The following is a 27,887-nucleotide window of genomic DNA, read 5'->3' on the forward strand; positions in this document are numbered from 1 at the left end:
TACTTACGGTCCTTTTCCTGCGTGGATTCTTCGTGCACTTAGATTTTTACGAGTGAAACAATACCGCGGTTCCAGGGGAAAACCCCTGCTGAGTTCCCGAGCCCCCCCAAGCTAGCTTGTCCTAATGCCTAATCCCTTTGCTGTTGTGGGTTCTGGGTTCGTAAAGCCAGTTCGTTCTTCCGGACTTACCCGCTCTGCCAGGCCGCTTTTTACGGCGGGGCGCCCCCCGGTCAGAAGCAGGGATCCGTAGAATATTCAAAACTGGCCCCACGTTGGGCGCCAAAATTGTTATAAACGCCAGGACAAATTTATTGCCAAATTCAATAGTTTGGTTTATTAACATCCAAATCACAAAATTTAGAATCAAATTATAACAATTTCAAACAATAAAAACAAAACAATACGAACCCCACGAACAGCAAACTTACTTGACCGAAGTTCTCCCGGGAAAAGCAGAGTCAAGGGTGACCCCAGGGACACAGGACCTGGCAGCCAGTGCCTCTAGCTGGGTTCACAAATTTGCCCACCTAAAGGCCCAACTTAAATACCCTTAACTTTCCCTTCGGCAATCTTCCTCCCATTGTTTCTTTAATCATCGGCCATTAACTTTATTTACATTAAATCCCGAAAGGGTCCCCAGGCATATTCAAATGCTAATGTCCAGAGTTAGTCCTTGCTTTGAGTAGGTGTGTGATGACCGGTGTGAGTCCTTGCTGGCACGTCTTTGCTGGCACGTAGCGTTTGACCGTTGCAAATCCCGATGAGTTTTTCTGCACGTAGGCAGGGGTAAGTCCTCAGCACCTCGTGTTCTCACCTTCTATTTTTGGAACCCGGAAGATCAGGGAGGTGCTTTACAGAAATTCGTGAAACGTGCAGGTTGAGCAGACACACACATACCTTCATACAATATATATATCACAGTTCCCAATCTATAATTATTTATAAAACATGAATTAAATAACCATATTTCCCACATGAGGGCAAAAGTTGGTTTATGCTTCCTCTACTACTTTTAGAACTGGGTCAATTAAAGGATTCCCTATGGTTATACTTTTTTTCATTGCTGCTCCTACATTACAGTTTCAAAGTTCAAACTTGCATCTTAAGAATACTTAGGAATTCAGCTTCATAGGATTAGGACAGGAAAAATTGACACAAATCCTGATTTGACTTTGCTAATGGGATATGTGTAACGTTCTGCCTTAGGCATCTGACAGTGGTTAAATAATCTTACAAAAGTCAGGAAAAGACACTCACATGCTTAATTTTAATATAATTTAGTGCTTTCTTGAGCTAAAGGCTCACTATAACCTTGGGCTTCAGTGACTGACAAGGATGGAGAGTAATTCTTCAGGAAATTCTAAACAGAAAAGAAACACAAGTGTTTACCAGAGCTAATTATGAAATGTCACGTTAAATGCTGTTGCGGCAGGGGCCGGACTATCTGGTCTGTATTCAAGGACTTAAAATTCCCTGTGACCTTCCTCCACTACATCCAAACAAATCTCTTAGCTGAAATGCAGCTCATAGACTTAGGCAGCTTTTTAAAAGCTTCTGGGAGATCTGTAATGTTGTGAACTGAGGTGTCTCCAAGCCAAGGTCCTTCTTCAGCTCCATTGTCCTTATCCTTAGGTCAGAAGGGGAGCTGAACCCTCCTGTCATTGTTGGATAATTCACCCTCCTACAGGATCCTACTGAGATGATTGATTTTTATTGATAAAACTCAGGCTAAAACAGTATCACATAGTGCTGGTTTGTGTCTTACATGGTTTCTATATTGCATATATTGTTGTCTAAAAGTGAGACTTCTTCCCAAAACCAAAGGTTGGTTCTGTAGAGGAAGCAGGAGTACAAAAGACATATAATCCATAGGCAGATTTCCCTCAAAAAGCTCTTCAAGGACTTTTAAACTGTTATTTTAATCTGACTGTGTTTTACAGAGGGCAAATGCTGTAATTATTAATGGCTGTCATGTTTTCAGATCTAGAAGATACAATGTGACATTATAATGCTCCTAATAACAGTGTAACATAGGCAGTAGTAAAAGTATATTTAATTGGGCCTATTAATGTCGTTGTTTATTCTTTGGTGAAATTTAGAGTATGGAAAATATGCAACTAGATAACGTAATCTGAAGGAAATGAGCCCTTGGAAATCCTTGTGCTTCTGCAGCATTCAGGTAGCTAATACAGTGCTTATACTGTAATACTGTTTAATACTACTAATATCTATTATCTAATACAGTCTTCATGTATGGCACTATTTGTTTATTGTGTTAAATAGAAATGCTATTTATAATGAAATTATTTATTAAATAAACATTTAACGTTATTAGTTTCCATTAGTGATCAGAGGAAGGAATTCAGACAATGAGAAGAAAAACATGTCCTGTACAACTTGAATTTCTTATTTCAGAGTTCTGCAATTCCTTGGAGGTTTGGTTTACTGGTCCTTGTTATGAAGTGCAGCTGTAATTTTCACATGTTAAAGACCTCTAATATAATGTAATGACTGTTGTACCTTTACAATGCTGCTTCTGCATTGTTCCAAAACAGACTAAAATGTAAGACACTTTAGTGCACGATTTAAAGATAAGGTAGTGTTGTTGTTTAAATTTTGGGGAGCTCCCGGGTGTGGTCCCCTGGGAGACCCCCAAGTCCTTGGGGTCGTGGTGTTCCCGTGCTGGCAGGCAAAGAGACTCAGACGCCGGTGGGGTGCTGATGAGATGAGGGTTTATTCACTGAGGGAGAGAGGAAGGGGAGAGGGGGAAAGGGGAAAGAGGGAAGGGAAGCATCCGGAGGCCTCCAGGGGGAGAGGGGCAAAGAGAGCGAGACCCCTTGCCTTAGCATTCTTATCACAGAGGTTCAAAGGGGCGCGGTAACATTCTCCAGCCAATGAGGTTACAGATAACTTGAAACTGCAGGGAGGTTACAGACTTGGGATAAACCATACATTTTCCAGGGGTGAGCTAGAACAAACCATTTCCATAAAATGCAATCCCACAAGGGAGAACTTACCTCGTGTTTGATTTCAAAATCTCAGTGGTGCTGTAAATGTATTGTGCTACACTTTTTGTTTCAGTAACACTTAAAAAAACCCTAACAAACCAAAAAACAAACCCAAACCAAAAAACACCCACAAAAAAACATGGCTGCAGCTGAAAGAGATACTAACCAAATGAGATACTGGGTGCTGATGATTCAGGTGAAAACAAACTTTAGTTGTAAATTAAAGAGACAGAACACATTTTCAGTTTATTTACAGAGGAGACCTCTTCCTTCCTCATAAATTACTGCAAGGGATCTGCTTGTGTCTTAATCTGCTTGTGCCTAAAAAATGTAGATCTGACCAGGCTGGTCTTGCAGTTCTTTCTTACTGCAAGTGGGTCATGCAGTGCCTTGCATCATCTGGAGCATATCTGAACACTTGGGATAGCAAGAGCAAGTATTTGTATAGGAATTCCAAGTTATGGGCTTTTACAGCAGGGATTGATTTAGGTCTTCTTCCTTACTTCCCCTACTTTTTTTTATTTTCTTTCCCTTTATTTCAAACTGTAACAATGATCAGCTTAATTCTAGTATTTAAACAAGAGACTCCTAGAAATTGTGTCTAAGAAGCAACATGGTATTCAATTTATCTTCCTCTTTTAAGTGTAGAACTGTTAATTCCATTGTATTTCTGAATGCCTTGCTAAGGTGAATGTATCTGCACTTCCTGTATGTGTCCAGTTGTCTAATATAGTCTGTTTAGAGACTCATCCTGATACTGAATCTAAACTTTGTCTGGCAACACTTTGTTGCAGAAAACACTCAGAGACTCCTAATCAACCCTACTCATTTCATTCTTCTATAGCCTCACTTCAAAAGTTAAAGTTTAGTACTGAAAGACAAAACTATCTTTAAGGATTCCGTATGTAATCTTTTCTAGTCCCAAACTCATTGGAATTCCTCTGCTAAGGTATGAAAACAAAGTTGCAACAAGGAAATCTCCAGTGATAGAAATATAGAAAGGAATTATGGAAAACTAGATCTTGAACAAAATAACAGTTTTAGATTTCGGTTCATAAAGCTGCTTGAGGGTAAATTATACCGAATCCTTCTGCTGGGATTTTGGTGTCTTAGTTTCAGAAATTGTTAGTCAAAATAATACCAACTATGTATTTTACTTCTGCTGACGTGATTAAGTAGGCTGCCCTCATGGATACTTGGACTTTTCCAAGGGAACTGGCCCAGCACCTTTAGAGTTTCCAGGCCTGATAATACCTTTTGAAAGACTGTTACATGAAAATAAAAGGCAATCCTCATCCTCAATAGCTTAAGTACTTTTAATTCATATTAAATACATAGGGGAAATTTATATAGCCTTTCTGAGGTCTATATGAAGTTGTAAATTAAAAAGCCTACAATTCAGTCCATTGAGGGACTGTAAGGATATGTATGAATGAAGAGATACTGAACTTTCTTATGGAAACCTTAATGATGAAAAGCATAAAACATTTCCTAAGAAGACTGAAGTGCCTCTTAATCTGTAAAGAAATCTGACCTGTGTTGAGAACTAGCTACAGAAGCAGAAGGTAATACTGCCTTCTCTGGCTTTAAAGATTTGCAATTTATATCAACTAACTAAAAGCTAGATGAGTGTGATTGTCCCAGATTGTTCCACCAATGATATTTATTATGTGCAACAGAAAACACCTGGACTTTCTTAGGAGTGCTTGACTGTGTTGGAGTCAGCAGGATGTACAAACAGTAGAAATATGGCAAAGAATTTTTTGTTTATATTAAATTAGACAGTTGGGTTAATTATGAAATGGGAGTGGTGATTTTTAGCTGCTTCCACGAAATGCCAGTTTCTCCTTATGTTTTTAAGAAGCTTGGAAATACTATGCCAATTTCTCCTTATGTTTTAAGAAGCTTGGAAGAACTGTGCAATGGTAGCTCTTAAAATACTGCTGAAAGTTTTCTTCATAAAAGTCATCATGCATCATGAACTGCCAGTTTTCTGGTAATTTCATGACTGTGACTTCAGAAGTCCCAAAATCCACTAGGCACTGATTTTAATATTTATTTAGGATTCACTTGTAGCTAATATTGTTTAAATTCTCTATGCCTCCTTATTTTCCTCCCCGCTCTTTTCCTTCTATCAGCTCTTCATCCACTTGCCTTAAAGGCCCAGGGTGGATGAGTCAGTGACTCCAATCTGTGTTTGCTTAGATACCAACTTCCTTTTAGAGATAGCACTATCATGCTTTATCTCAGTAGCTAGTCATGCTTTTTGAACAATTTTGACACCTAGAACTTTCTTTTATTAGATGTAGACTGCTGCACTCCTCCCTATATCAAAAAAATAGCATGATCTTTGGGTCTGCTTTTTAAAAAGATACAAACCACAAATAACCCAGTTCTTGGCTATGCAGATATCATTAATCCAATGAGTAGTCAAGCTGGTTTAAGCTTGTGTGGATCCCTCACTTTCTTGTCTACTTTTCTGGTTGTTCATTCATCTTTGGTCACTTGAACATGGGTCTCCTTGCCTTCCTGCTTCTCCCTCATCCTCACCTCCTCTGCACAGCCAGGAAACCCCCAACACTGCCACTTCCAGACCTTGTGGCTCTGAAGTTTAACGTGTGTGACTTGACAGTTTGGAGGGAAGCTAATAGTCTGTCTCTCCCTCACTAAATAAAGAACAAACTGCAGACATCTGGAATAAGAAAGGCCAAAAAGCCAATACACCCGCTGAGAAACAGACCTTTCATGCTGCCACCATGGCAACACCTGAGTGCTCGAGCACAAGATGTTTCTGAAGCACCCTAAATGCCAAGATTGCTTGATGCTCTGGAGCTGCAACCACATGTTCAGATTAGGGGTGTATCACTTGGAGGACGTGGGGAAGGAGGGAAGGAACATTTTTCACCCCTCTAAATTCTTTCTTCATCTGTAAGCCAGGAGAAACTTGGAAGGGGAACACATGATGGCATTGTTCTGTGTTAATTATTTCCTAATTGGCCAAAGCATTGAAAATGCATCTGTCTCTTTAAAATGGTGTGGTATTTTGTGCTGTGACTACTACCAAACGTGAAGTTATTTGAGTGAAGGGAATAACTTCATGTGTGTTGAGGTGTGAGGTGACCTCATTATTCCTAAATCTGTTCCTGTTTTGTGGCACTCCTTATTCAGCTCTACTCTTTCAGCTGCTCAAGTGTTTTTATTTCTGCTCTGGTTGTGTAACAGATTTTTTTTTTGAAATGTCAGAATCATGGCAATGTAAGTCAGTTAGATGAAACAACCTGGCAGAATTTAGCTGCTCATAGATAAGACAATAATAGAGCAATATTAAATAGGGTTTGTGACTTAGTAAGATAAGAAGCAATACTTATCAGGTTTTACTTTGATGGAAGGTGTTGATTAATGCAAGACATGCTTCATTCCAACTGAGACTTCTGGTGAAGACATTTAAAAAATCATTTTGCCTTTGCTTGCACCAAGTCAGCAATTCAGAGAAGTATTGTGTTGAAAACTCTGACAAGTGGTATTCCTTGTCTGCCTTTAGAAGGGTGTGTCATGGGGAGTGTTAATATGCACTCTGCCATCTGTGCTTCCCCCAGGGCAGAGGTGCAGGGAGATACTGCTCCCTTCAACCCTTTATGCTTTTGCTTTTGCTGAGGAATGTGCTGTTGGGGCTGTTCATCTGAAAGTGAGGCACCTGTCCCCTCTCAAGGAAACACAAGAAGTCTTTCTCAAAGCTCACTCAGTGGGCTTCAGGCAGCCTTGCTGGTTGTACTTAGTAGAGTTTGTTTGAAGAAGGAGATTAGATGACTACTTTGCAAATGCCATGTATTGACAGGTTTTTTATGCTAACTTGAAAGTTTTTCTATTTGGACCTCCAGCATTTAAGGGCCACATGAGAAACAAGATTCCAACTACATTGCTTGAGAACTCTCTGTCACCTCCTGAGCAGTTCCTGTGGGACATGTTCCTCTAAATAATGCATCCCATCTTTTGTACCATTAACCACTCATCAGAAACTTCCTGGCTCCAGTGGGCCTGGTTTCATTCTCTGCCATTCTCTCTTGATTTCCTTTACTAGCTTCAATATTCTCCGCTGACTTCACGTAGCTTTGGAGCACTTGAGTGAGTTGGTGATCTGTGAGGTTTTTAACAAACAGGTAAGTTTTCTGACAATGTGCTCCCTGAGTTAAAGGTTTAGTGCCTATGCCAAATCTATGCTTGCATTAATAACCTCCATATCTACAATTATATATAACAAGCTTTTATAAGTCCCAATGCCTCCATTTCCTGATGTATTGAAAATAAATCAAAATGAAATTTTAAGTAAACTAAGCCGGCAAGAGGAGGCAAAAAATTCAGTTTGGTGTTGTGCATGGCATTGCTACCAATTCAGTGATGTAAATAATTTAATTGCAGTCTGCATAAGATGATGTGAAAGCAAAACACACTATGTCCCTAATCTTTTTAGGGGATTTACATGAACTGGAGTTGTCTGAGGAAAAATGAAGACCTTTTAAATGTCTATTGCATTACATTTTTCAGCTATGAAAAACTATTTTCATGTAAGAAAATTGAAGGAAAATACTTTTTCTCTTTAAACTTTGCATTGTTTGATTTTGTCACTTCACCTTTTAATCGTCTTTAATGTTTGGATGTCTAACAAAAGCTTAAGTTTCAATTTTCATCCCTGCTTAAGCAGACACAGAGCAGGGAGTTTGGGTGTGACTGAGATAAACCTGATATTAGGAAGTTATAGGGAGAGTGGTTTCTGCCTCTTCATTACCAGATTGTCCACCACTTATCTTCATGCCTGTGGTCTGAGTGACGCTGCTTCTCTGCTGCTGGTACAAAAAGTCCTTTGGTAACCTTGTGTGATGATTAAACACTACTAATTGTCCTCAGCTAGGAGGCTGTTTTGTGGTCATTCCTGCACCTCCAACTTTGATGCTAGATTAGGTAGTCCCTCTAAGAGAGGTACCTCTCAATACCTGTGCTTTTCACTATTGTAATATTCATCTGTTGGTCTCCAAGGTGAATCTTAGTCATGGGGTTTGAAGTGCAAAGGACCTGAATAGTTTCAGAATGTGCTCAGGGCAGTGACCACACCTGAGTCCAGAGAGTGTTTGCTCAGGTACCTGTGTAGCCTTTCTGATGGTCCTGAGCCCTATTGTAAGCTCTCATGGTCTTAATTAATCCTGGCTTGCTGGCTATTTGGAGGGGTGCTAGATCCAGTGTTGTGCTGTTGGAGGAAGGCTTGAGGGGGCTAGGTGAAGTGATTTATTTGCTGAAGAGAATCATGGTCTGTCAGTTGCTGGAGATAAGAAAGTAGCCCTCATATATAGGTCAAAAAGCCATGTATTTTGTCAGACCAGAGCAATTTCATCTTTCCATTGTCCTTTTCTTTTTTAAGCTCTTTTTAATTAAAAATAAAATTGAGTGAAAGTCATCCTCTTGGCTCCTCAGAATGTATCATTAGTGAAATAAAATGCACCCCTAAAGAAAGAAGTTGCTGAAGTCATTATTGCACATAAATCTTGGTATATCTGCCAAAACAAATCTGTATGAGATATCCCAGAGGAGAAAGTAACAGGGGGATGTTACTCTCAAGCTCTTTATTTTATCTTCTCTCATTTCCACTTTGTCTTGGTTTGAAAGACAGATATCTGCTAGGAAGGGGCAGGACCTCTTTAGAGATGGAGAATTCAAATCTCCTCCCTCCAAATTATTCCAATTAAAAGGAAAATTAAAGGAGCTTTCAGGCAGAGGTATGGGGGTAGGAATAACAGTTCTTTACTAGTATATATGACAAAACGACAACCAAACAACAACTACAGCATCAATAATAAACAGAACCAAGAACCTTGAGGGCTTTCTTTTACAAAAGCCCAGAGCAGTTTGATCTGGGTGCCCCTGCAGGACTCCGAGAGGCCGAACTGGAAGGAAGAAAAAGTCTCGGGCTGGTGGATGAGATGAGGTCTGCGCTGGCAGCTGGAACAGCAGGGGTGTCTCGGCAGGGCTGGGCAGTGCAGGGCTACAGAGTAGCAGGAGAGCCTCAAAGGTCCGAAGAAGCAGCGGCGGTGGGGGGAGAGGCTGGAGAAAGCGAGTTCAGGATTCCCGGGTACACAGCAGATGACGATAGATTTCCCAGGACGAGACAGAGGCAGAGGGCAGCCTGACCGTCCTCCTCGGCGCTGAGAGCAAGAGTGCTTCCCCCTCCCCCAGATCTGTCTTTTTGCCTTTTCCCAAAGCTCATCATCTCTCCCGTCTGAGGGACACTCCTAGGGACTCAAAAACAATAGGTGTAGCTTCGTGCTGCTATATCCCTCAAGCACTCTTTTTGTCTTGACTAAGTAGTTATTAAGGCTTCTTGGAAACTTATGGGAAAAAATTCTGTGAGAAGAGGAAAAAAAAAAAAAAACAAAACCAAATCTAACCCCCAACACACTTCAATCCCATTTGTCTGTGTTTAGGGGAATTATTCTATATGTCTGTATTTAGAGTGCTTAGAGAAAAGGGACTGCTAAGCAGCCTGGGATCCTTCAGCGTCTCTCTGCATACACTGTTTTTAATTGACACAGGGAGATTTGAGAAATCAGATACTATTAAATGCACTGTGTACAATAGATTAATTAAAATTCCTCTCTGTTGAAGGCTTTATCTTACTTCAAGAGCCTCTGCAATTGATATGAAAATGCCAAGGACCTCTGTTGACACTAGATGACAACCATAAACTTTGGTTTCACATTGAGAAAGCATTATTTTGTCTAGATCTTAAATTTTATGAGAAACCTTTTGGTCTAAACACCTTTGGGATATGAAGGCCTAAGCTTAGCAATTTGTTGCTGGTCTTTGAGTAAAACTTGTAAGACGTGATTTTGAACAACCACCAAGCAAGAGTCGAAAAGGCATCGCTAAAACATTAATTTCCTGTAGAGGATTTTACTGCACGATAAGCTACCTGGTTCCCAGGAGATTTGAAAATTAGGTCTCCCAGTCCTCTGCCAAAGTACAGATCTAGGAGCCTAGCTGAGTATATTTTCCCTTAAGTCCTGGTTGCTGAGATCTGTTTGTGGAAGACTGGCACCTCTGCGAAAGGAGCTCCTGGAGCCATGGGAAGTTCTATCCAGGGCACAGAGAAGTACTGCAGAAGGATTTGGCTCAGCCAGTGTTGACTGAGAAGTGCACAATGAAGCCCTTTTAGGATTTATTCAAAACTTTATTGCTTTCTAAGAGGAATTTGCATCATTGTTGCTTCTTTCATGACAAATGATACAGACTGCTTATGCTTGTCTCCCTTTCATGGTACTATAGGATGCTTCAGGAAATACTGGTGTCTAGCATAAATTTTCTTGGAAAATGCAGCCTCCAGATGTCATGGTAGTTATTGACATTAACTTGCTCTTGTAAAGATAAAAACATGGATAATATATTATCAGGATTTTCCCTACTTTTTAAAAAACCACTCCTGTTATTCATAACATCTATAAAGAGTTGCCTAGTAGTCTCAATATACCACATTGCCCTCGTGGGAAAGGTAAGGCTACTTTTGGCTTTGTGGTTGAGGAAGACTGAGCAAAACAGCAGTTGTATAAACTAATGTACCAAATGAGAGGTCTGCTGGGAGGTCTTATCTATCAATCTGAAACCATCTTGGCTGTTGATAGTTGAAACTTCCCTTGGCATTTTCCACAGGGAAAGTGCTAAATAAGATCAGAGTGCTGAGATACATGCCCAGCTTAATTTGTAAGGCTGTTCCTACAAGCTTCCTATCATGTTACAATATGCTCTTCAGAGTTCTCTTTAAAATTGCAACAAAAATAGCCAAACAAGTCCTTCTCTCTGGTGATTTCACGGCTTCTGTTTCTTCCTCAGAGAAGATCAAGTCTGAAGTTTCTCTGACTTCGTCTGAAATTGTAGGCATGATCAATTTGTTTAAGAAACCTTGTAAGTACTTGACTGATGGAGCACATGATGTCCTGTCATTCAAAAGCTCACTGTTAAGTTTTTGTGGCTTAGTCTGGAACACTTTCAGCTGGGAGCTGCTGAGGGGGGAATGTGCTGTGCTTCTTGTTTTTGAGTAGCAGCTGCTGCTAATGTATGTGCTGCTTTTGTCCATTTTTATGGCAGGTAGAATAACCAGTGTTTGTGTGAAGCACAGTCAAGTTTCAAACCAGAGAGATTATTCTGGTTAATGTTCTTGCAGGTGATTCCCTGAGGCATCACTTGGGGGTTTCTGCTCCACTGTGGGAAACTACTCCTCCATTTGTGTTGTCAGATTCTGTGCTTTACCATACCTTTTGATATGGTCCTTTTAACTGATGAAAGTTTAGAATTTATGGATTTAAATTTTTCATTAAATAGAAAAATACATGCTTTTTTATGATCATCTGGATTATTTTTGAAAGTTGTCAAAAAGTTTGTTATTTTAAAGCTTACTACTGTAATTTTAATTTTGATAGGTTTTCCTGTGTCAGTCCTCAAATATTTTTCAGTTGTTCATTTTTATTTTTTGCATTAGATTTTCAGGGTTTCTCCAACAAATTCAGAATTTATTAGAGTTAAATGTGAATGGACTGAAGCAGTGTTAAGTTTGCACTCATGTGTAAATAGCAAGCATGCTGTCAAGGAATGGTGTTGGATTCATGTAGTGGTGTCCTGTTTGCCTCTTTGTTTGGGGGAGTTGGGGAGGGGGGACCCTGGGGACAAAGGGCCATCCAAAGTGTTTATAATAAACAAGACTTGCTTTTACTGTGAGATGATGGTTAACACTGTAATATGACTAAAGCTTCAGTCTGTTTTCAGATTTCCCCATTATATGTCTATTCCAGTTCAGAAGTAAATAGTGTCTCTGTTTCCACTGGACTGCATGGTGTTCTGCATGAGCTTGTGGTACTCAGCAGGCACTAAGAGGAGAAAAGCATAATTTTGTCTAGATCTTAAATTGGTGATTTCCAAGTGCCCTTGATCACCAAGTGCCCTTCAGAGCAAGGCATGAAGCTCCCCTTGTCACTGACAGCCAGGTCAAATGTTCTCCCAGGGAAAGAAAGGAGAAAGAAAGGAATGTAAAAAAGAGCCCTTACTTCTCAACAAGTTATTTAATCAGCTCCAATTCCAGATTTAAATGATGGAAGTAGTAAGAAGACTGACTTTGCATGTACTATTGAGGAATTCATGTAGGAAGAAGAGACACAAGTGTTTGAAATACCTGGCTAGCTCTCTGTTGTCATCTGTTAATTATTCACATGGCTCTTTCATTTCTATTTTGTTGAGAAAAAGAGCTTGACACAAAGCAGCTCTTAACTTCCTTTCTAAAGGAGTGGGAGTACAGCGTGTCCATTCAGTACAAAGAAAAGAATTATTTTTGTGAAGTTTTCAGACTGTTTTAGTTTTCTTTTTGTAGGCTGCTTCACCAGAGGACTGTGGGAAGGAAACTTTTTCCCATGTGGCTTTTACACTTGTGTTAGGTATTATTAGTTAAGCCATAACTGAGCTGCAAATTCCAGGCCCAGACTTTCCTAGAATTTAGTTTTTCAGGGAATCATTTGCTTTACAGTTACCACCAAATTAAAATGGTGCATTGCTGCCTTGCCTTATACTGGGTTCGTGGTACATCTCTATATAATACTACCATAGGGGCTTAAAAAGCCCTGGCAGACAGTTGTAGGGGATGAGTCTGACACAATGTCATTGTGACACTTCTCTGAAAGCTGCTGTTCTAGGAAACCTTTGCCCACAACCACCGCCTTGTGCAATTGAAAAAGGATTAGCTAAATTACATATGGTTTCTCTGAGGGTACTTGTGTTTCATGGATGGGATTAAAAGCAGAAAGGTAGAGAGTATCTACAGTTTGCCAGCCTTTCAGCTGAAGTGAGTGATGACATTTCTGCATGCTTTGGTGGTCTTGTTCACTGAACCTTCTTCCCTGCTAGGGTTTGTTTTTTTTTTTTTTTGTCTTTGTTTTAAGTCCCTTTTCTATTCTGGTATGTGCAATGGTTTTTGAACTCCCACTCAAGAAACTTGTCCAGGGTAAAGTGCAAGTTTTGAAAATATTATGGAATTAAAATCTTGTTGGTAATATCTTAGCTGGGATGTTTGTTTCTGTTTCCCTAAGAAGGATGCATTTTACAAAGAGGTAAGTATTACTTACTCCTGCATAATTATTAGCAGAAATCTAAAAGATGAGAATGTGAACACAGCTGATTTATATATCCAAAAGCTCTCTATTTAAGATAATAATGCTTTCTGTGGATTGAACATGAAGTCTTAATAGCTCATGGGTGGAGACAGACACCTATTGTCTCACCTAGTCATTTGTAGTGAAGGCGTTCATTATTTTTGTCTTTTAATATTTCTTTCAGAAGAGCTGGAATGCATGATCTGCCTGCCTGTCCCCATGGGTCAGGACTGAATTGCAAATTACTCCTCTGCTGCTTGAGCAGACTGGCTGCTGTTGGAAATGTGACACTCAGCTACGTGGAATACTTGTCTGTACCAGCCTTGCCCTGTCTGCATTCATTTTTCCAAAATTACTAAACAACTTACCCTTAATGAGTTGCAACTAATTAGTACCTCCTGCTTTGCTATACCAGTAAAATTATACTTCTAGTAAAATGCTTCATGAACTAATTAGACATCTCAACCCAGCTGACTTTTGTCTTCTTGTTTAGTTGTTTCTTACTAGATAGATTAAAATCTTGTCATCTTACTCCAAAGATGCAATCTCTTCATGTTCTTCCCCCATGCCAGACTGCATTTAATTCTTATTCTGGAATGCTGTTTCCCTAAGTGAGGTGTCCTCTTTATCCTGCAGAGCAGAGTGCCTGTCCCATGTCACAGCACAGCCTAAAGCAGGGATGACCAGCTGCTCTGTGGCTGCACTTGCCCCAGCTGATGACTCTGCTGATGGGTGCTGGAGGATAATAAGAGGCTGACACTGCAGAGGGTGCTTGGGGTATCCTGAAGAGCAGGTACAAACAAACCTTACCAGTCTGGTGGCATGGTCCAGGAGGGCAGGGCAGGGAGACACAGCTGTTCACAGGGAGGTCATGTCCTCAACACTTACAAGCTGTGGCACGGAGCCCTTTCCGGCAGAGGAGAGCAAAGTCCTGCTTGGAGGCTGTGCCTTTGCCTGTCAAGACCCTGAGGGGCTTACAGCCGTATTGTGTTTCCCTGCTGTGGATCTTGGAACAAAAACTGTTCTCAGTAAAAGAAACAGAGCAAAGTAAGGCCCCTTACCCCTTCAGTCTGGACTGGTTCTGGTAGAAGCCAAGTAATGCTGGTGATGCCGCTGTGTGTGTTTCCCAGGACAGAGGTCTTCAGAGCTGCTCCTTGGGGTCCTGCTGTGCTATAAGCACTGTGTTTCCTCCATGGCTGCAAAGGGTGATGTCTTTCAGAGAGTTTGTTTCTTGGGGGCTCTGGGGACTTTTCTACAGGTAGTTTTGTGGCAGACAATTTAAGTAAACTTTTGCTATTACAAGGAAGCAACACAGAATGCTACATCTTCTGATCCTTCCTGGGACCTTGTATGCATTTTAACAGCCATCCTTTCTTCCCTCTTTATCAGTCCCTGCTAATTTTACATCCTTTGGTTCAGGGGCTTTTGGCCTCCTTTACAGTGATGTGCAGTGAGTGTGGTGTCCATGCAGCAGTGGACTGCCTTGAGTGCTGCCAGGCTGAAACACTGGCCAGCTGGCAAAGGCTTGCAGATGGCTAACAGCTGCATGGATGTACCAAGGCACCTTGAAGAGGAGCAAATATAGGTAGATGGCCTGTTTCAGCTTCTATCTAGTGTGCCCTTGCACTTTGTTCTGAATGTTTTATTTATACAAAACTGGTGAAAACATTTCCCTCTGCTTTTAGAAGCACTTAGTAAAAACATTACAGCGTTTTTAAAATCCATTCAAGTAGCTCTTTATTGCAAAGTAGTGGAGGCTATAGCCAGGTAGGGGTGAGTCTCTTCTCCCAGGAAACCAGTGACAGGACAAGAGAACAGTCTTAATCTGCACCAGGGGGGTTTAAGCTGGACATTAGGAAAAAGTTCTCCACAGAAGGGTTGATTGGGCATTGGAATGGGCAGTTTGTGGAGGTGATGGACTCACTGTCCCTGGAGGTGCTAAGGAAAAGGCTGAATGTGGCACTCAGTGCCATGGTCTGGTTGACAAGGTGGTGTTAGGTCATAGGTTGGACTTGATCATCTCAAAGGTTCTCTCCAACCTAAATGATTCTGTGATTCTGCAAAATCTCACTGCTCTCTTATTTTCTCTTGTTTGATTAAGTGGCTATCCAGATAATATCTGGATTGCTTTACCGTCAGTGAAGTTTTAGGATACAATGTGGGTGATGCCCTTACAGGAATCTGTTTACCAACCCAAGTACAGATATTTTAACATTTTTAGTCACGTGTTTGACTGTGATTTCCAAAGTGGCACCTTAAAAGTAAGGAGCAGCTGCCCTCCTGCTAATGAATATATATATATATATATATATATATATATAATTCCAGGTATGCATTCTTCCAGGAGTTTTTTCCAAATTCATCAGTGATCCACTGTATGCAACTACATGACAAGTTTTACGTACATGTGACTGCACTCCTTTATTTCAGCATTTGTTTGAACGTCAATAAACCAGTGATTTCTCAGGTGATGCAGCCGATCAGTTGCCATTAGCTAATTTTCAGTTTACAGTCTGAAACACTTAAACTCAAACTGATTGTGCAAGTTCATCAACCAGAGAGCAGATATGTGCAGTATTAACTGTGACTAAAGCAGAACAAATTGACAAATTTCATTGGTCCAGAGTAATATTTTTTGCAAACACATTATGAACAATCCATATCCTGTGATATATGTCATCTCTCCACCATCAGATAGAGACATACCTGATAAATCAAGCCAAATTAAAACACAGAATATTTGGAGTGTCCTATTTTTTCTGATGTGATATGTTCATTAATTTTGATGTTTGTCTTCAAACAATCTACACTGTAAGAGCAGGAAAAAGAAAAGGAGGTAATGTGTTTTTTCTTGCAATTGACACACATCCTCTGGTGGAAAAACCCTGGAGGAGATGATATTCTGCATTGGCATTACAATGTATTTCTGCCCCGCAACTGGCATTTTTCTTTCTTCTATATAATATGTAGGACTTAGTCTGAAAAAGTCAAAAAGAGGGGTGAAGGGGTGGGAGAAGCCTAAGCCTAAGTTGTACACTGTGTAAAGTCACCCTCCAATTGTTGACGGTGCTGTCATTTCATATATCTAAATTAAATGGTTCTTTCCTCTGACTGTCCTGGGTGGGTGTTACTGCACATATGGCTTTTGGGCTTTAGCTCTGCTCTTTAAAAGAATGATAAAGATTAGCACAGTCATTTAGAGCATCAGGATTTTTCTGAAAATGCCATAGAAAACTTGGTATGAGGATCGGGGGATCTAACAGAGGGCCAACACAGAGCACTGGAATGAATGTTCTCTTCACCCAGGACTTTTAGATGTGTCACTTTTCCTTTGCTCTAAGCCCACAGGACAAAGCAACAGCTATGGTTGTTTCCAGATGCATATTTGACAAATCTTTCAGAAACTTTCATATGAGCAAGGTTTCAAAAACTAGAACTTGGATTTACTTTGAGATGCTTTGCATTATCTGTGTCAAAATATGTCACAGGATTTCTGTTCCTTGGTCTTGCCATTGGACTGGAGCAGCTGGAAGGTATCTGATCTGCCAAAAGATACCCTGTACAAGTAACATGTTCTGGAATGATGTTGCATCATGAGACACAGCACTTGGCTGGTCCCTGGGGCTGTCACAGTTGCTGCAGCCCCTCAGATTATGACAGACACAACCTGCACTCCCAGTGTCTTCCCAAGGCTTACAAACCACACACTGGAATAGTTTTCACTCAAGGGACCATCTTGATGTTATATCCTGCAATCTACAATGCATTAAATTCCCTTGGCTATAGTTATGTTTAGCCATCCTCACTAGCACATGGGACCTTGTGATCTGCCTGGCCACCTGAGTCCCCTCCATTCTTTGTTCTGGCACATAGTAAATGGTAAATAAATTCCAAAGTGGGTAAGTGATGTTTCAGAGAAAGCGCTGTCTCTTTTCTCAGTGAAGTTTAATCATGTTCACCTTGTGTGGCTAAATTTGATGTATTTCAGCAGTGTAGTGATGATAATGCTTTGTATTCTCAGCACAGTGAGAAGATTAGTGTGATCAGTCACAACCTGGTCTGGCAAATCCTGGCCTGGAACCAAAATGGCACGAAAATAGGAAGTAGTTTTTTCTCTGCTCCTGCTAGCTAAAGGCAAGATGTTTTAAAAGGAAATATCTGGTTGTCTTAGTTCAGGAATAGAGAGAGATGTGCTTTTGGGCAAAGGCCATTTTGGATTTGAATTATTTTAGATGATTTTTAAATGCTTGAGTATCATCTCTTTGTGGCTGCTTCCCTTCTCCTCTTTAATTTTGCTTCTTCATGAGTAATTAATTTTATTCCAGCCTCATAAAATAGAACAGAGGCAGATATTTCATTTTGCATCACAGTAGTATGATGGATTTCTTTTCTATTTTGATGTTACAGAATTTACAGAGATTCCTTTCTTGATATTTCTGTTTGGAGTAGAAATCTTACTTAGTTGACATTTAAAATAACACTGCTTTATTTACTAGTGTTGTATGTTGATATCCTCAATGTTAGCCAAATAACTATGATGGCAAAATACATCTGAGTGTCCTATGAAGTGAATATTGTAAGTTTTGCAAATATCAGAAGAAAACTATTCAAGACTTTTTTTCAAGACTCTTAGATATTTATAGGTCACTCTAAAATGTAAAATTTCATCCTCAATCTTGTTATTCTGTATATTTTGGTACATTAATGACAAGATGAGGAATTGAGTCAATTACAAGCTTCTTTTCTAAAGCAGGTCTAGTGTTTGAGAAGGTTGCCAGAACTTCAATCTGAAGATTTACAGTCCTCTTCCTATCACAAAAATATCTTACTTGCTTCTCTTGTCTGTGCTTGGCCGGGGTAGTGAAGACAACTCAGGCTGGGGGCTCTGGTGAGGATGTGGGAAAGCAGCTACATGTTCCTGGTCCTGTCTTTAATTTGCTCTTTCTGTGTAAAAGGCGTTTGAGATTTGCCTTTGTGCCTCAGCCTGTTGCCTGCTCACTATATGGGAACAGGTGATGGATAAGGAGCAGCTAGGTTAGATCTGTGCAATGCTAGTATAATTAGTGATTAATACTGGTGATCAGTTTTATCTCCATGGTCTGTTTAACTGCTCCAAATCTTGTCTCTGAAATTGTTGGTAACAGTGTTGGTTAAGTGCTGGCTCAGGTGCAGCTTTTTTTTTGTAGCATCCCTGTCAATATTAAGACACCAATTTCATGCCTTAGCTGATAGTGATCTACATCACAAAAACTGGCAATTCTTGAAAAAACTGGAAATGGCCATCTCACCCTGGTGCTCCAAAGGGTGATCCAGGTCAGCAGGAGAGGTGGAAGTGCAGCATGCTGGTGTTCTCTGTGCAGGGCCAAGGTGAGGCTGTGATGCTGCAGATGTGAGAGGGGCAGGAGGAGTTGCAGGCTTCATACAAGTGGCTGACTATCCTCTCTTGCTGACATGCCCAGAAGGCAAATCTTGTCCCTGAACAACGTGGGAGAACATCTCAGTGTAGTGCCCGCCCTTCCTGAGGAGGCTGATAATCTGGGCCTGTGTATGCAGTGAAAGTTGCTCAGACAATGAAAATCCAAGTATTTGTTGAGTAGGCAATATCCCAGACTCAAGAGAGATGCCCTAAATCTTAATCTGGCCACAATTGGTGTCAGTATCAGTGGATTTGTTTGTCAGAAGGAGCAAGTGAGCCTGGCGGGGTGGTTGGGAAAGGGAAGCGTGCAGCAGGAAGGTGCAGGGGCAGCAGTGAGGAGCCAAAGGTGTCCTCCTGCCACAGCTTTGCACAGCTCCTGGAGCAGAGATGGCTCCATGTGAGAGCAGAGTGCTTCCACACTTTGGAGTGGAGCAGAGAGCAGGTTCTTCAGCCCCTGAGCTGCTGACTGAAGTTATTTCCTGTGATATTTTGGAAATGTGCCAGTCTGGGGAATGAGTGCCACGATTCCTTCTGACTACCTTGCCCAACAGAATAAGGAAGCTGAGGTTGGCTTCCTCCAGAAGTTAAAAAAACCTCAAACACTTAACACAACTGTGAAAAAGGTATATTGTGTGTGTGGCTCTACGCAGATATTTACTATATGTAATATGCTAGGTAGAAAAGTTATGCAATATTAACATTTTAAATAATATAGTAAATGTAGTTTTTAACATTGAATCTAAGTAAGAATTGTGTGTAAGGTATTGTCCTTAGCTCAAGAGCAAAGAGAAGATAACCCGGAGGTTTCTACACAGAGAGAACAATTACAACAAGCCAGACTAAAACCCCTCTTGGATGTTTCAGAGGGAAAGATGCATATCTCCTCGAATCCACAGAAACCACCCTGGTCAAGCCAGACCATGCATATCTCCTTGAATCCACAAAGCTACCTGGTTAAGCCAGACTCCAGGACGCCAGGGGTTTTGCAAAAGGCTCTTGGCAAACGGGCTTTTCTTAGATAAAGTATGCATAATCATTAAAGTTTGTCCTCAAAAATAGAGATGCTTCTCTCTAACGGGGCCCTTCTTTCTCGCAGCTTTTGTCTGAGAGGAGAGGGGACGGTAGACCTGGGCTACCTTTCTTTGCTCTTATTGCCTCATTATTTGTCCTGACTCTGAAAACTTTTTAAACTTTTATTATTGTATTAATTTTTTTTGTAACCAATTTTTATTCTTTATTAAATTTTCATAAATTTCAAAAAGCGAGTGATTGGCATTTATCACACAACTGTTCCCAGCTCCATGCCTCTCTTCACTGTGGTTTTCACCATGCAAACATTGACTTTGGCCTTTGCTTTTACCACAGCTTGCTGGAGAATTTGTGATCACTGTGGCTTATACAGCTCTTTTTTTAAGATATAGTTTATTTTCTTTATTTTGCTATGCAGCTGTAAACCACAACAGTGTGATTTAATTCTGTGAAACCACAGATCAGCACAAGTTGTTTTAGTTCTTTTAGACACATTCAGCCTGAGGTCAGATTTAGCTTGGCTTTCAGGTTGCTGAAATAAGGGGGTCTTGTGATTCATCCTGACATTTTAATTCCTTAAATCTGGGGAAAGGAGGTGGATTTACTGTCCTCTGTTCAGCTTTACCTTTATAAAATTTATTAAAGAAGAACTTATTAAATTAATATGTTCACTGGAGTAGTTAATAATTTGCTTATAATAAGACCCCTTTTACTCCTGTGTTTTCTATATCACTTCATAATTCTCAGAACTTTGAAAGCAAACACACAGGCATAAAGTAATTGTTGGGGTTTCCCCTTCTCCTAATGTCCCTCCGCCTCATTTAGAGCTACACCTAGAACTATGTTGGAACTTTTTAAAATGCATTTTTACTTCAACGTGGAGCTGCCCTAACTCAAAAGCTATATTGCTAGTTTCTAGAAAACCCACTACTATCTCCTATGACTGAAGAGTAGGTAAATTAATAAAATGAAAACTTGACTCTCTCCATTTAATTTGACCTATATAAAATATTCTAGCAGTTCATCTGAATTGCAAATTTAAAATTCATATATGTTTGTCATTGTAAAATACTTTATACTAAAACTGTGCAAAAATGGAAGAAATCACTCTGAGTACCTATGTCTTTATTGGTCTCAGTTTGTGTTAGACATTAAAAGCAGAAATAATGCATCTGGTTTTACACCATGACATGAATTTTTTATCCAATAACATTGCCTTTACGTGACACTGAAGTGAGAATTTGTTTTGTGTCATAATGACTCAGTAATGTATTAGTTTATTGTTTCCCTTAAAAAAAAAAAGGAAAAAATTCCAAATCCCAAACTAAAATATACTGCATGTACCTGCTTTCTTAGAGCCTTGATTTATTTGCCCCAAGTGATTTATTAGTCAGTGGGGTTTCCAGCCCCTTGCTTGGGCAGTAACCCCTGCCACTCCCTTTCCAAAGGAGGACATTTAACTTTTGCAGCAGGGCTGGCTTATAATTATCCTGTGATCAGCTGGAATGGTCACATCTGTCTTCTCACCCATTTCTAGCTGATCTGGGACATCTCAACAATAGGCTCTAAAGGAATGACTGTGTACATAATACTTCAACTCATTTCTATCCCAGTTATCCCAGTCCTCCAGCCATCCAGACTTTCTGGCATAGCACTTTGACTGTCCTTGAGGTCAGGGTGCTTCTCAGCTTTTTCTTATTGCTAGAACATGCTAGTAGCATTTCTGCCTTACCACTGAAGAGGTTTGGTCTATGAGTTTCATGCTCTCTTCATGAAAATTAACATTTTTTATGGTAAGACAGTAATTTCTGTGACAGTGAAATGCTCCTCCTCTCACCAGTGGAAAACTGCAGGTGGTATGGATCTAAAAATGTTGACCAGTGCAATACAGGATTTATTTAGAGCCAGAGGGGCATGAAAAAGTGTTCATGTAACACGACCCCTTGTAAGAATGATCTTAGAAATCGTGATTTGAGTGTAGGATCCTGGCCTGTCAGCAGCCTGGGCCAGTCTTGAGGAGCTCCCCTCTGGCAGCTGGGGAGGGGCAGTGGGAGCTGTTTGTCCAGTGCACGTGGTACTCCTTGGACTTTGGACTGCTCTGACATGGGGCCTCAGGGAACTAGCTTTGCCTTAGGGAGGTTTATCTTTTCACATTCAGCATGGCCAGGACTTCTTTCAATCACAAATTTTCCCACGTAAGAAATTAACCTGCTGAGGGAATCCCACCTTTTACCTTTTTTTCTCTGAGAAGGAAATAATGATCCAACATCTCTTTATTGATTGACATCAAGTGTTTAAAGCAGCTCTGGAAACCTCAGGTAAAACCCAGCACAACAAAAGGGTCTCCCATCATTAATAACTTGACTTAGTAAGCCTTGAACTAGTAAAGCAAAGCTTTCTCCCTTCTGTTACATAATATTTTGTTGGTGAATCAGAAGCTATTGCAGTCTCTTCCTTTCTAAAAGCCTCACATGCATCACTGTGCCCAGAGCCATAATAAGCAGGTTTAATCTTATCAGGTATGTTCTGCAATGCAGCCCAGCATCTCAGTAACATCTATGGGATTTAGTTAACCCGTTCTTAAATGTCCTCAGAGGTATGAACTCCACTATCCATTCTTACTGTCTTCAAGATGTGAATTCCAACTTTTTTTACATCGTCTGGCTACTCACTGTGTAGCCTGTAACTGGGGCTTTCCCCTGGAAGAAGAATACTCCTTGGCATAGCAGGGTTTGCCCCTGAAGTTTATACTAGTTTTCTCCTATGTCTTCCCTGCTGGGAGTCTCTGCTATCCCGAGCCTACCTCACACATTCCCCAAATGAGCTACCTGCTCCAAGTCTGGTTGTGCTTTTTGGAGGGCATTATCTTCTCTGTCCCAAAGGTGCTGCCCAAGGATGGCAGTGGGATGGATTAAGAAGGCAGAATGTCAGTGTTAAAACAAAGGGTTGGATGAATGAGGCTCTCCGACCTCTAGGACCACTCATTGTAATGCTTGATGAAAACAGAAGGCACAGAAATACAAAGACTGGCTGGGAAGAGTTTAATTAAAAGACAGTGATAGGAGGAGAACAGGAGCTCAGAAATGAAAGGAGACTTTTGCCATAGTAAATGAGACTGAAGAAGTGGATATTTACTTAGCTGTAGTTCTTAATGTCATCCAAACATTTTAAAAAAAATTATTTACTCCTCCTCTTCATTCATATTTCTTTGTTGCTTTTAAAGAGCACTGTGGAGATTAAGTGGAGATTAAGTCCTTTTATCTTCAAGAAGGTATTTCCTTCTTGTATCAAGAGAAGTGTCAAAATAGCTGTTTCCTTGCTCTGGGTGATAAAACACATTATATGGTGCTTGAACATTAATACTCCATTATGACGATTTGTATGTGTCTTCTAACAGCTGACTGTCTCAGCCACATAAGGTTTCTGTGGAAAACAGTCTTTGGGAGGAAGGAAAATCACAAAATGGGCTGGGTTTTGTGGAAATGTTTTTGCTTCTGCAGATGGTAAGGGAAAATAGATGTTTCTGGAAAGTAAGATTCGTTCTTGCTGTGCTATGGATGCTTTAGGTAGTATTACTGGTTTATATCATGTAATCCAAGAATACCTCATCCTCTCTGGGACAAGGTTTGCAGGAAATAGTATCTCTTGTAAGATCACCTGATACTCCTGGAAAAACAGGCAAGTAAAGGCCCACTATTTTTCCTTTGCTTTGCCAAGGTGTTTCATTAGACCATTGTGGCTAGACCAATTTGACACTTTTGATACCTCTCAATCTTGTTTTCATTTAATGTGTCTCAGGTACTGATGTTATGTCAGGTGATATTATCTCTGTCAGCATGGGACTATTGCACACTGTCAGCTTTATGACTGTTATGTGCTATCACTAAATGTCTCACAGAGGTGAACCCATTTCTGGGAAGTTACATTATTGAATCTGAGCTTCAGTGTTTGGTTTTTTTAATGTCAATCTTTATTCCCTATGTGTTCTTTTAAATGTTTCTTTGGTGTTTTTGTTTGTTCTCTTAAATGATTCTTTGGTGTTTGTGCCTGCTTTGTATCTGGACTGTGTCCATCTGTCAACCCCAGCCACCAGTGGAAGAGAGGGCAATGGACTGAGGGCAGGTCATGAAAGCAGAAAATGTCCAGAAACCAGTTTTCCTTGTGAAATCAGATGAGCTACCACAGGTACTGAAGATCACACCTATTTTAAAGCATGGGATCATGGTTAAGCAGAGCAAAGCCTGCTCTCTTCCTCCTTGATTCCAAACAATTGATTTTCCTTTTCTGAAGGAGTGGAAGCAGCTCTCCAGGGAGCACTCCAAGTTTATCAGCAAAAACGAGCATCTCTGGCATCTCACAGAAATGTATGTACTGAGATGTGGAGTGGGTAGGAAAGCTGGAAGCAAGTGCCAATCCTGGTTTCCCCAGAGAAGCTCTATGCTGTTAGAACTGGGACAGGGGGAAGGAAGGCAGCTTTTTTGGTGGGGACCTGAAAAGCAAAGAAGTTTTTGCAGATGCCTGGCTAATCCGGGCTCAGCAGGGCAGGGCTTTATTATAGTGGATACATCTTGAGTTATTTTAAAAAGAGGATCTATAAACATACCATTAGTTTGAAATTAAGGTGGTTTTATCAATAGTGATACTGGCAATGCGAACCATAGCCGCTTTTTTTCTGTTGTAGAGATGCAATGAGAAATGTCAGTCAACTTATCCTCTTAACAATATCTTTTAGTCCCCTTTTCCACCTTGGCTGCTGTATTGTGCCTGCAGCCCAGTAATCCACTTGTCCTCTCTCTGCCACACAGTTCTTAATGTTACATTCATATGGATCTCCATTCCCTAAATTCATTATAGAAATATCTATTCAATTAAATAATCCATGTTCTCATTAATCTAGTTCATTGCACCACATTTTATAGCCATTAAATTCACTAACAAAGAAACACATAATTTTAGAGACAGCTCCTGTGCAATATCTCATACTATAAGAAGTGCCATAGACAGGTGCTGAATTTCATATAATGAGCAGAAAAATTCTGTGAAATATTTGTAAATTCCATTTCAAAACTGGGGCTTGAAAAATCTTGGTCATAGTAACTTAAAACTCAAATCGACACTATGAATCCTGCTTTTATGTTTTCCCACAACAATCCATTTTCTACCCACCAGCTGATGCCTGTGCTTGGTCAGCTCTGACCAAGATGATGACCTGCCCCCCAGGTTTCCTCACCCACACTGCTGTGAGTGCCCCAGGACTGCAGCAAATAGGAAAAGCTGCAAGGAATCAACACCTTGTTAAATATTTAGGTGTCTCTTCTATGATTATGTGAGTCTTTCTGTTTCTCATGTTAAGTTTGCTTTGCTTGAAAACTGTTTTTTAGATATTTCCAGGGGCATCAACTTCTCTATCCTATCCAGTAGCATAACCTCACCCCTGGCTTTTGTCTGGGATACACTGCTCACTCCCTTTCAAATAAGTTAAATCTCTTCCCTCTATAATCATGGTAGTTAAGTCCTTGTTTGGCCTGTGCTTGTGGTGAGGATTCTGTGCTGTTTATGAAAGGTGTCACAGCCTGGGAATCCCAATGGAATTGAGCAATTTATCTGCAAGCTATTTTATGGGGAATTTTCAGCTGGCATGTTGGTAAGACTTTGCCAGCTGGAGTCCAAAGGCTGCTCCTGATTTCCTGGCAACAAAGGGCATTGCACCTGCCTTCATTTTTCTTGGAGAACATGAAAGAGAGACTGTGAGAGGAGAAGCTGCTCCCCTCTCTCATGAGGAGTGGAGGCACCATGTGCTGCCTGTGTGATGCCAATGCTCTCTGCTTTAACCGGCTCTGTGTTACCCGCTGCATGTCTTTGTGCATCCAAAAAATGATATGACACGTTACAGATTATTCTAATCTGCTCTGCTACTCTTCTGGTAGCTGAGAAGGGAGCGCCTACCATATGTGCTGTGTTATCCTAGCTGGTGTATCCAGCCTTGTTTATCTGTCACCTTCACACCTTATGTTATTCTGTGATTCAAAACTGGTTTACTGTTAACTGTTTACAGTGATTTGAACAGAATGAACTTGTTAAACAGACAGGAAAAAAGGTTTAATTGCTTATTGCCCCTGGTCTCCTGGGACTAGATCTGTAGGATTCCATTAAAGTGATTAAGGAGAGAAGCAAATGACACATATAGGCTGACTTGTTTCCTGGCTCTCCCAAAAATTGTCCTTGTTGCAAGTTGACACCATTGAGTGTCCCAGCTTTCATCCTTTCCTATCCCATTATTTTCTCTCAGCAGCTCAGATGGACAGAAGGGATGAGTTGTGTTTGAGAATTACAGACTCAAAAGGCTTTTGTGCAGAGAATTGTCTGCTGCATTGCTGATGTTTGGAATACTTTTTGTGCTTGTTTTACTGTTACAGGAAACATTTCACCCTGCAATATCATCCCACATCTTCCTCCATAAGATCTTGTGAAAAATTTACATTAACAGAGGCATTCCCTCCTTAGAAACTTGGCAGGATGGAGAACAGCACGAGCAGCCCGTGCAGGGCAGGATGTTCTTTGGCTTTGGAATGGGTCACAAAGCCTGATTTAAAGAATTTGTGTTTAGTAATGTGACAGCTGTGATGATGGGTGTGCAGCAAGGAAACAGCTAAGGGACATGTTAAATCACACGGGGAAAAGCAGATCTTGGCTGCAGATAAGTGTGTTGGTTTTCACCCATTTTGATGAAATGAAAACTGTGTTGACCTGTTACATTTGTTCAACACTAGTCTCATAGTTGGTGAATCAGTATTGCAGATTTAGAGTCAGTGAGGCAATTCACAGTTATATATGAAGATCTTGAAAGGAGGAGGGAACAAGAGTAATGTGGATGAATGACATGGTGGGAACCCTTTTTAAAAAATGCTGTAGTTGAATTGATTTATGCTGTAAATTACATTAACCAGCAAAATTGGCATCATGCAGCTTTTCCTTTTGAAGAAAGCTGAGGAAACAAGCAAGGTGAGAACTCTGAACAAATAGCTCTTCTAACCCAGTCTTGTGTCTGTTACTGGTGCCTTCTCTCCTGTGTGCTCCACCATTTGATTGATGGTGTTTTGCAGTCACTTTCAGAAGCGTGTAAGGGGTCAGAGCAGCTGTGGCCAACAGCAATAATTTCTCTCTTTCTCTGCATGATTGCCTGCCTGTCTTTTAAGGGTTTCATATAGGAATACATTCTATTATATATAAATACATTCTACATATATCTAAAGTCAGAATTGAGCAGCAAGCAACGAGTCTGGCTGGAGATGAGAATTATCTGCCAATGGAAAGCAGGGCTGGGAGACAGGTAATCTTCCATATCCTGTTTTCTTCTACACTGGTAAAACTGCTGTTCCAGTTGTTGTTTTTGTCCTCTGCCTATTGTCAGTCAGTGATTCTAAACTGGAAAATTCTGATGCTGGGCCTGAATTGGAAGTTCATAATTCAGCTTTTTATTTTTATGCTGCTGCTTGGATGCTCTGAAGTGTTAATGAAGTTGCACAAATGCTGTATATCCTGACTGCCCAAGAAGAAGAATTACATTTGTGTGAACTTCTTATGGATCTGTAAAGGAAGTGCAGAATTACTCTCTCTTGTGTCTTTCACTTTGTAGTTTCAATGCAGATTTCTTACTTCATCCTTAATCAGATACAGATAGATGAACTGTGTGTAAGTTTGATGCCATGCTGGGTTTGACTCGGGCTCTTTGGCACTATGATAGTTTGGAAACCACTGACCACTGGAATTAGCCAGGTCAAAATATGCTTGGGCACATTTTTTCCCTCTGAAAACCCTGAAGCTATTCCTCCAGTGACTACAAAGGCGTGTTACCCAGATGTGGCTTTACCCTGATAAGGGTAGAGTGTATAGCAGAGAGCAAAACCCAAGGTGGAACTAAAGAATGCTATTGCACTACAGAAGGTATTCCAAGATTCCTGGTCAAAAGTTCCTACGGGGCCTGCGTGTACTTTGCCACCAACCTGGGGCTTAGTGCTGAGCCTCAGCCCGCAGGAAGAGGAGAGCATGCTGAGGCAGTGTGTGCACACAGCCTGCGAGAAAAGCTCGTACAGGATCGTAATTAGCTCATGAAAATATCTGTCACCAGTAAAACACAATGCTTCTCCAACTGGATTACGGTAGGAGGCTGAATATTGGAGTTTTAAAATAAAACAAACAAAGGAAAAAACCCAACTAGCTTGCTTTAAGTAGATTTAATGCAAAACTAAGGTAAAGCCC

The 27,887-nt window shown here is 40.6% G+C and overlaps 1 protein-coding gene across 5 annotated transcripts in view; it reads left to right on the plus strand.

Moving 5' to 3' along the window:
- Nucleotides 1–27,887, plus strand: part of CRACD (capping protein inhibiting regulator of actin dynamics) — a 147,905-nt gene that overhangs the window by 75,835 nt on the left and 44,183 nt on the right. The window lies entirely within an intron of this gene.

The sequence above is a fragment of the Prinia subflava genome, chromosome 7 (genome assembly GCF_021018805.1).
Source record: "Prinia subflava isolate CZ2003 ecotype Zambia chromosome 7, Cam_Psub_1.2, whole genome shotgun sequence".
Lineage (NCBI taxonomy): Eukaryota > Metazoa > Chordata > Aves > Passeriformes > Cisticolidae > Prinia > Prinia subflava.